Source organism: Vitis vinifera, chromosome 7 (genome assembly GCF_030704535.1).
Source record: "Vitis vinifera cultivar Pinot Noir 40024 chromosome 7, ASM3070453v1".
NCBI classification, from domain to species: domain Eukaryota; kingdom Viridiplantae; phylum Streptophyta; class Magnoliopsida; order Vitales; family Vitaceae; genus Vitis; species Vitis vinifera.
Window position 1 is genome coordinate 11,977,737 of NC_081811.1, and position 9,996 is coordinate 11,987,732.

The 9,996-nt window shown below is 34.3% G+C and overlaps 1 pseudogene; it reads left to right on the forward strand.

Moving 5' to 3' along the window:
• Window positions 1-1,700: 1,700 nt before the first annotated feature.
• LOC132254008 (uncharacterized) lies at window positions 1,701-7,824 on the forward strand (annotated as a pseudogene).
• The last annotated feature ends 2,172 nt before the right edge of the window (window positions 7,825-9,996 follow it).

Here is a 9,996-nt window from a genome sequence, read left to right on the forward strand (position 1 = left end):
CAAATCCTCCATGAATCTTTAAGAGATCACACATATGCAGGGATTGCTATCTTGTAATCTACATTTGCAAACTTTTATTTGAAAAGGTGCAAAATAGTTGCCATTTTACCATGTAGAACATGTGACACATGCATCTCCCCCTTCTTGGTCAGAGTTTTAAACTGACTACACCAAAATGGAAGTCCCTTTAATGGGTGATTCCATTCAACATCAGTATTTTCCCAGAAAAGTTACTATATGGACATTATTAACAAGAATTACACTTAAAAGAAGGGTTTGAGCATGAAAATGAGGAATTCCATTTTCTAAGTAGATAAATACACTAAGAAAACAATGCATGTAAAGGAAAATTTTCAACTCATTGGAAGCTGCATAAAATTTCTTCCTTTTAGTCTCCCACCTAATAACTAAAGACAACCAATGTGTTTCTAAGGCAATTAGCCATGCAATTTAACTACTTGAAGCCCTCAACTGTTTTCTCCTCCTATTAGTTGAAATAAAGAAGTAAGAATAAAATAAAATAAATGAAAATTTCTTTGAGCTCAAGCTTACTTCATCTCCAAACTGATTTTTTTTTTTTTGTCCTAATAAACTGAGGAACCTACTAAGGCTAAGGCCAAGGTCAAGCGGCCTTAAGATTATCCATTGAGATAAATTCAAAGAATCAAACAAAAAGTTTCATATATACATGAATTTGCATTTAATTCAGCAATAAATCCAATACACAGCATATGTAAGAGTTTCAATGTTGATTTTTTATTTCTTTTAAAAAAAGATGGCCCAAACTTGGTTGCCTATTTGCAGCATCTATAGCATGTATCCAATGGTTCCAAAGTTCCAACAGAGATATTCACCTTTGAAGAATCCATATTGTTGCCATCATAGTCTCATGCAAACAACATTCAACCATATTGTCAACAGCAAACATTAATAGAATGGGAACCGATAAGAAATTTCATCTAGCAAACAAGAAATTTTGTTGTCCCATTTTGAGCAGCAAACATTCAAAATTAGATCCATTAATTGGAATATAAGAAATTTTATTGTCTTATGATTTGTGAATAAGAATGTATCAGATAATGTTTTTAAAGTATTTTTATTTTTATTTTTTTGAAAAATCACTTATTAAATGTTTTTTAAAAAAAATAATATAAGTGATTTTTTAACTTTTTAAAAGTGTTTTTTTTTATAAAAAAAAAAATTATCAAACACTTAGAGTGTGTTTGGATTGCATATTTTTTATTTAGATTTTTTTTAGTTACATAAAATTGATCCTTTTAATTCTAAATTTGCATGTGGATATGTTTTGATTATATTTTTGCACTAAATTATCTTTGATTTATATAATGCATGTGATCATTTTTTTTTACTGGATGCATTGAATTTTTTTGGTGAGGTTATTGGCAAGGCAAAGGCGTAGAGGAAGCATCATAGAAAGCCATCTGCAGGATATTTTTCTTAAGGCATTAATTGGGCACTTATATCCATTTCTAGTGTGTGTCACAGCATCACGCGACTACCATGCTTTGGCTCCATAAGGCTCCAAGAGGTAGACACATGCGTTTTGGATGGGTACCAGGCAGGCATTTAGGATGAGCAGGGTGATATCACAGGGGAATCATCTTTTTGGGTTCTGGAGTATTCTAGGAGATTCGGGAGGAAAGTACAAGAGGAGATGATGTGTTTTCATCATGTACGTCATGAGGAGCACTATTTTGGGAGTACTGGAGGATCATGGGATGAATTATCACCATGCATTGACTCTTTGGAGAGCATCGCCATCAGCAGGGAGGATCAACATACTTTCACTTGATGACATTGTTAGAATCCAACCAAGATCCTTGTTATAACTCAACCAAGATAAATACCCTAATTTATATATACTGGAATATTTAACAAGGTGAATACCCTAACTTCATATATACTGGAATATTTAATAAGGTGAATACCCTAACTTCATATATACTGGAATATTTAACAAGGAGAATACCCTAATTTCATATATACTGGAATCTCCTGATTAAAAACAATGAGTAGAAAAATAATAGCGGAAGCATACCTGAATCCATTGAAGAAGAAACCTTATAGGAAGAAAACCCTTTGAGATGGTCTTCCAATTCTAGTCACTAGATTCTGTGTCAATTTCTCTCTGAGAGGATTTTTAGAAATTGGAATGCGTAGTCGTAGAATGGGGACCATAACCCTATTTATAAACCGCTAGGGCAGTTTTAATTTTATCACAATTATATTTCTGCCCCTTATAGAAATAATAATTGTCTAATGGTATCTACACAATAATCTCATGACAATTATACCCTTAAGCTAATTAATCAATTATTAATTAGATCACTATATTTAGGCTTAATTAAATGATAGCACACACATTTTAATTATTTACATGTGTGGCCCAAATTATAGATTAATTACAAAAATTAATCTAACAATCTCCCACTGGGCCACATGCATATGTAATCAAATAAATGTGCTTAACCTTATGAGCTCAAAATTTGCTATCATGTCCTTAGGGTATATCTGAACAATCTCGTTCATTAACTATACTGACATAGGATCAAGGTGGCCTTTGTTACATCAATCGTTACTAGACCAATACTCCTTGATTAATTCTTTGAGTTATTATTTTAATATATATATATATGTCAATGGATTAAGATTTATGAAATATTGAGTTGATAAATCTATTATTATTATTATTATTATTATTATTATTATTATTATTATTATTTAATAGCATTTTATGATATTAATATTTAAGTTATTGATCTAGCATTTTAAATAGGCTAATTAAAGTGGAAAATCACCAGAGTGACATCTTCCGTGTAGATTAGTCTGTTCGGGGTGTTAGATATTTGTGTGTATGTGATTCATGCGGGTATTGACTGGCCCAAAGGAAAGTTAATATTTGGTCAAATTGCATACATACTTGTGGTGATAAATATGTGATGATTATAAAGGTAACTTAATGTGAATAATAAATCAATCCAAAGATAGATTTATTATTTGACATAACTTATCATCAATGTTTGATCACTACAACAAGAGTACCACTTACAGTTAATATTACTGTCCAAAGACTTGATATTAATGTTGTGCTAGGTATCTTGAAATGTCATAATTTGCTTTTAAATTTAAAGATTATGTGTTTAATTGCTTATTTTATGTGAGCATGATGGTTTATTTGATTCATTTTATTTTGTTCTGGATTCAGCTTTTATATCAACTACTTCTATATCTGCCAACATCAATAATGTCCCTATGTTAAATGGGACTAATTTTAAGGACTGGAAAGAGAATATGATGATTCTCTTAGGCTGCATGGATATAGACTTGGCCTTGAGAATGCCCAAACCCGATGAACTCAATGAGCAAAGTACTCAAGAGGATGAGGTTTATTAGGGTAAGTGGGAACGTTCAAATAGGCTAAGTCTTATGATCATGAAGCGCGGCATTCCAGAAGCTTTCAGGGGTGTGGTAACCGATGAGGTTACTAATGCCAGTGACTTCCTTGCGGAAATTCAGAAACGTTTTGCCAAAAACGATAAGGCTGAAACGAGCACGCTTTTAGCAAGCTTGATTTCAATGAAGTATAAAGGCAAGGGTAATGTTCGGGAGTACATCATGGAGATGTCTCATCTTGCTTCAAAACTTAAGGCTTTGAAACTCGAGTTATCTGATGATTTACTCGTGCATTTGGTTCTCATCTCTCTTCCTGCACAATTTAATCAATTCAAGGTCAGTTATAACTGTCAAAAGGATAAATGGACTCTTAATGAGCTCATTTCATTCTGTGTGCAAGAGGAAGAGAGACTGAAGCAAGACAAGACCGAAAGTGCTCATCTGGCTAGCACTTCTAAGGATAAGGGCAAACGAAAGAATAAGGATAATAAGGTTGCTGCTTCTAATGGTCCAGAACAAAAGAAACAGAAAGTTGAGGTAACATGTTTCTTCTGTAATAAGCCTGGACATACTAAGAAGGAATGTACCAAGTATGCTGCTTGGCGTGTTAAGAAAGGTATGTTTCTTACTTTGGTCTGTTCTGAAGTTAATTTAGCTTCAGTATCTAGAAACACATGGTGGTTAGATTCTGGTGCTACTACTCACATTTGTGTTTCTATGCAGGGTTGCCTGAGTTACCGAAAACCAAGTGATGCTGAAAGATGCATCTATGTCGGAGACGGTCAGTCGGTAGAAGTAGAGGCAATAGGGCACTTTAGATTATTATTGAAATCTGGTTATTTTTTGGATTTAATAGATACTTTTATTGTACCGTCTTTCAGACGGAATTTAATTTCAGTTTCTGTTTTGGACAAATCAGGTTATTGTTGTTCATTTGGAAACAATAAATTTACATTATCTATTAATTCAAATGCTGTAGGAACCGGTTTACTTAATGTTTATGATAATCTATATTTGTTGGAAACTGTTCCGTCCTATAATGAAACCTTGCATGTGGAATCACGAGGTACAAAACGTAAATTGAATAAAGATAATTTGGCCTCATTGTGGGACAAACGCCTAGGTCATATCTCTAAATCTAGAGTTGAGCGACTTGTGTCCGATGGGATTTTGGATTCACTTGACTTTTCAGATTTTGATATTTGTGTTGAGTGTATTAAAGGAAAACAGACCAAAACAAAGAAATTAGGTGCCAATAGAGCTACAAACGTCTTAGAATTAATTCATACAGATATCTGTGGACCATACCCTACGGCATCTTGGAATGGTCAACAGTACTTTATAACATTCATAGACGACTACTCAAGATATGGCTACCTATTTCTTATACATGAGAAATCACAATCATTGGACGTGTTCAAAACATTTAAAGCAGAAGTTGAGTTACAACTCAACAAAAGAATAAAGAGCGTCAGATCTGACCGTGGTGGTGAATACTATGGTAGATATGACGGATCAGGTGAACAACATCCAGGACCATTTGCTAAATACCTAGAGGAATGTGGGATCGTCCCTCAATACACCATGCCAGGATCACCTAGCATGAATGGTGTAGCAGAAAGACGAAACCGAACCCTTAAGGACATGGTAAGGAGTATGATTAGTCATTCTACTTTACCCGAAAAACTCTGGGGTGAAGCACTCAAAACGGCAGCTTATATTCTCAATCGGGTGCCAACTAAAGCGGCTGCTAAAACGCCTTATGAGCTTTGGACGGGTCGAAAGCCCAGTTTAAAGCATTTTCATATTTGGGGATGTCCAGCTGAAGCGAGACCTTATAAGCCTCATGAAAAGAAATTGGACTCTAAAACAGTTAGCAGCTACTTTATTGGCTATGCAGAGCGATCAAGGGGTTTTAAATTTTATGATCCTGCTATTAGGTCAATTTTTGAGACGGGAACTGCAACATTTTTTGAGGATGTTGAGTTTGGGGGGAGAAATCAGGCTAGGAATATTGTCTTTGAGGAGGAAGAGGGATCTACTATTGCTTTTGATAATGTACAGGTTTCACTACCTATCATTGATCAAGAAGTAAATTTGGATCCTCAACCAATAGACAATATTGTTCAACCCTTAATTGCAAATGAGGACATTGCTCCTGAAGAACAAACTCAACAACCTCAAGAAAATATGCCATTAAGGAGATCCACTAGAGAGAGGAGAAATGCAATTTCGGACGATTATATCATATATCTCCAGGAACGTGAGGTAGAAAGTGGAATGATGGAAGATGATCCAATCAACTTCCAGCAAGCCATGAAAAGTTCCAATTCTCATAAATGGATTGAAGCCATGAATGAAGAGTACAAATCTATGCAAGACAATAAAGTTTGGGAATTTGTCCCATTACCAGTTGGTACGAAACCCATTGGTTGTAAATGGATATTTAAAACCAAGCGGGATTCAAATGGTAATGTAGAAAGATATAAAGCACGTCTTGTAGCTAAAGGCTTTACTCAAAAAGAAGGAATTGACTTCAAAGAGACCTTCTCTCCAGTTTCTACGAAGGACTCTTTCAGGATAATCATGGCACTAGTTGCACATTATGATCTTGAGTTACATCAAATGGATGTTAAAACAGCGTTTCTCAATGGTGACATTGATGAAACAATTTATATGGTACAACCAAAAAATTTTGTGTCCGAAGACTCAAAGAATATGGTTTGTAAATTAACTAAATCCATTTATGGGCTCAAGCAAGCTTCTCGTCAGTGGTACTTCAAGTTTCATCAAATTATTGTCTCATATGGTTTTGAGGCAAATCTTATGGATGAATGTGTGTATCACAAATTCAGTGGGAGTAAGTATATTTTCCTGGTTTTATATGTCGATGACATATTACTAGCCACAAATGATATTAGCATATTGCACGACACCAAGAGATTTTTATCAAAACATTTTGAGATGAAAGATCTTGGTGATGCCTCCTTTGTCTTAGGAATCCAGATACACCGAGATCGTTCTAGGGGTATTTTAGGATTGTCACAAAGGACCTATATTGATAAAGTCCTCCAAAGGTATGGCATGCAAAATAGCAAACCAGGTGATACCCCTGTCGCTAAAGGAGACAAATTCAGTTTTAATCAATGCCCTAAAAATAGTTTAGAAAGTCAAGAAATGCAGAAGATTCCTTACGCTTCGGCTGTGGGGAGTCTAATGTATGCTCAGGTATGTACACGTCCGAATATTGCGTACATTGTTGGCATGTTAGGCAGATATCTAAGTAACCCTGGAATGGATCATTGGAGAGCAGCCAAGAGGGTTATGAGATATTTACAGAGAACAAAAGAGTACATGCTTACATATAGGAGATTGGATCAGTTAGAGTTGATTGGGTATTTCGACTCCGACTTTGCTGGATGCCAAGACAGCAGAAGATCCACATCAGACTATATTTATCTGTTGGCTGGTGGAGCAATTTCATGGAGGTCTGCTAAACAGACACTCGTAACTTCATCCACCATGGAAGCAGAGTTTGTAGCATGTTATGAGGCATCCAATCAAGGAATATGGCTACGAAATTTTGTCACTGGGCTGCGTGTTCTGGATGGTATTGAAAGACCACTGAAGATATTTTGTGACATTAAATCAGCAGTTTTATATTCCAATAACAACAGGAGTTCTACAAAATCAAAATTGAAGAAGAAACCTTATAGGAAGAAAACCCTTTGAGATGGTCTTCCAATTCTAGCCACTAGATTCTGTGTCAATTTCTCTATGAGAGGATTTTTAGAAATTGGAATGCGTAGTCGTAGAATGGGGACCATAACCCTATTTATAAACCGCTAGGGCAGTTTTAATTTTATCACAATTATATTTCTGCCCCTCATAGAAATAATAATTGTCTAATGGTATCTACACAATAATCTCATGACAATTATACCCTTAAGCCAATTAATCAATTATTAATTAGATCACTATATTTAGGCTTAATTAAATGATAGCACACACATTTTAATTATTTACATGTGTGGCCCAAATTATAGATTAATTACAAAAATTAATCTAACAGACATCACACGAAAAGAAGCAAGGGATAGCACGCATATCACACCAGGGAGGAGTAACAACTGGACTTTTCTCCTAGGGATATGGAGACTTCAAGATTCCGTTACAGAAAGTACATCAAGCATGACAAGATCATATCATAACGGTTTTGGAATTCTCAAGAGTTCTTGGCAGGGGTTCTTCAGATTCATCACCAGGAATTTCTCATCGTCATCAGATTCATCGCCACATATCAGGAGTTTTTCTGAATTTTTCCGGAAGCTAGGTCTTTTCTGGAGAGGTGCGTCTCTGCCAGCAGTGAGAATCACCTCCACAGGCGTGCCATCAGTTGGAGGAGACTAGCCTTCTCCATAGTCATCTTCTGCACATCTACACCAGTGCAACGCATCTTCGTAGAAGAACTTTGTTATGATAATATAATTTCAATCCTCCTGAATGTTGCCACAACTTGGGTCTTATGCCCTTACTGAAAAAACAAGAACTTTGTTATGATAATTTAATTTTAAGAGGGAAAGCAGAGAATCAAAGAAAATATACTCCACTCATGTTTGATCAAAACCGAAAAAAAAAAAATTTGCTACATTTGGTCTTCAAGTGATTCTTATACCTTGGAAAAAAAAAAAAAGATAAAACCAATTACTATGCTAAGAAGATTAGTAGGAAATCATGGGTCCCTCTCTAATATGAACTTGAAGTATCATGTGTCAATTTCAATGCAAGGACTCTATTCCAGTAGTATCATGTGTCTGGTCATGAAAGCACTTACATTTCCACTTGTAGAGTGGTTTTTGAGTTGTGGTATATTAATAAGCATGTTCGATATTTGAGAAAAGCTATAAAAAATCAAAACATGCATAGGGGAATGAAAATGTTGTATGATTGAGGAGCAACATCAATTGAGATTCCATTGATTGCTTTTCTTAAAGCAAATGAAATCCTGAAGTGGTTTCCAGATTCAAAAAATGTATTTTCCTATTTGGAAATAAAACAAAACAAGATAGAATCTATCGTCGTGAAATGACTAAGAGTTTAGTTCCGATCCTCCAAAATCCCACCGCAACTTGGATCTCATGCCCTTAGTGAAAAAAACAAGAACATTGTTATGACAATATAATTTCAAGAGGCATAGAAGAGGATCAGAGAAAATTTACTCCACTCAAATTTAATCTAAACAAAAAAAAAATTTAATTTTTTTACTGCATTTGGTCTTCAAGTGGTTCCTATACCTTTGAAAAAAACTTAAAACCAATTACTATGCTGAGAATATTAGTGAGAAATTTGGGTCCGTCTCTAATATGAACTTGAAGTATCGTGTGTCAATTCCAATGCAAGGACTTTATTCTAATAATATCATATGTCTAGTTATGAAACCTCGTGCATTTCCACTTGTTGAGTGGTTTTTGAGTTATGCGGTATATTAATAATAATCATGTTCCATATTTGAGAAAAGCTAGAAAAAATCAAAACATTCAAAGGGGATAGAAAATATTGTAACATTGAGGAGCAACATCAATTTAGATTCCATTGATTGTTTTTCTAAAACCAAACGAAATCCTGAAGTGGTTTCTGCTTTAGGAAAATGTATGTCCCTACTTGGAAATAGAATGAAACAAGACTAAATGATGAAACCAAATGTAGTAAAAAAATTTGATTTTTGTTATTTGTTTAAATCAAAATTAGTGGAGTGAATTTTCTCTGATTCTCTTCTTTGACTCTTGAAATTATATTCTTATAACAAAGTTTTTATTTATTTCACTTAAAGGCAAGAGACCTAAGTTTTGGTAGGATTATGGAGAATTGGAACTAAACAGTTAGTCATTTCACAATGATAAATTCTTTTTTCTTTTGTTCTATTTCCAAATAGGGACATACAATTTTCAAATCTAGAAACCACTTTAGGATTTCGTTTGGTTTCAGAAAAGTAATCGATGGAATCTTAATTGGATGTTGCTCCTCAATGGTATAAAATTTTCATTCCCATATGCATGTTTTGACTTTTTATAACTTTCTCAAATATGGAATATGCTTATTATTAATATACCACATAACTTAAAAACCACTCAACAAGTGGAAATGCTAGAGGTTTCACAACCAGACATATGATACTAGTGGAATAGAGTCCTTGCATTGGAATTGACACATGATACTTCAAGTTCATATTAGAGAGAGACCCATGATTTCCTACTAATCTTCTTAGCGTAGTAATTGGTTTTATCTTTTTTTTTCCAAGGTATAAGAATTACTTGAAGACCAAATGTAGCAAAAAAAATGGTTTTTTTTTTTTGGTGATCAAACATGAGTGGAGTATATTTTCTTTGATTCTCTGCTTTCCCTCTTGAAATTATATTATCATAACAAAGTTCTTTTTTTTTTAGTAAGGACATGAGACCTAAGTTGGGGCAAGATTCAAGAGGACTAAAACTAAATGGTTAGTCATTTCACAATGATAAATTCTTTCTTATTTTGTTCTATTTCCAAATAGGGACAAACATTTTCCGAATCTAAAAACTACTT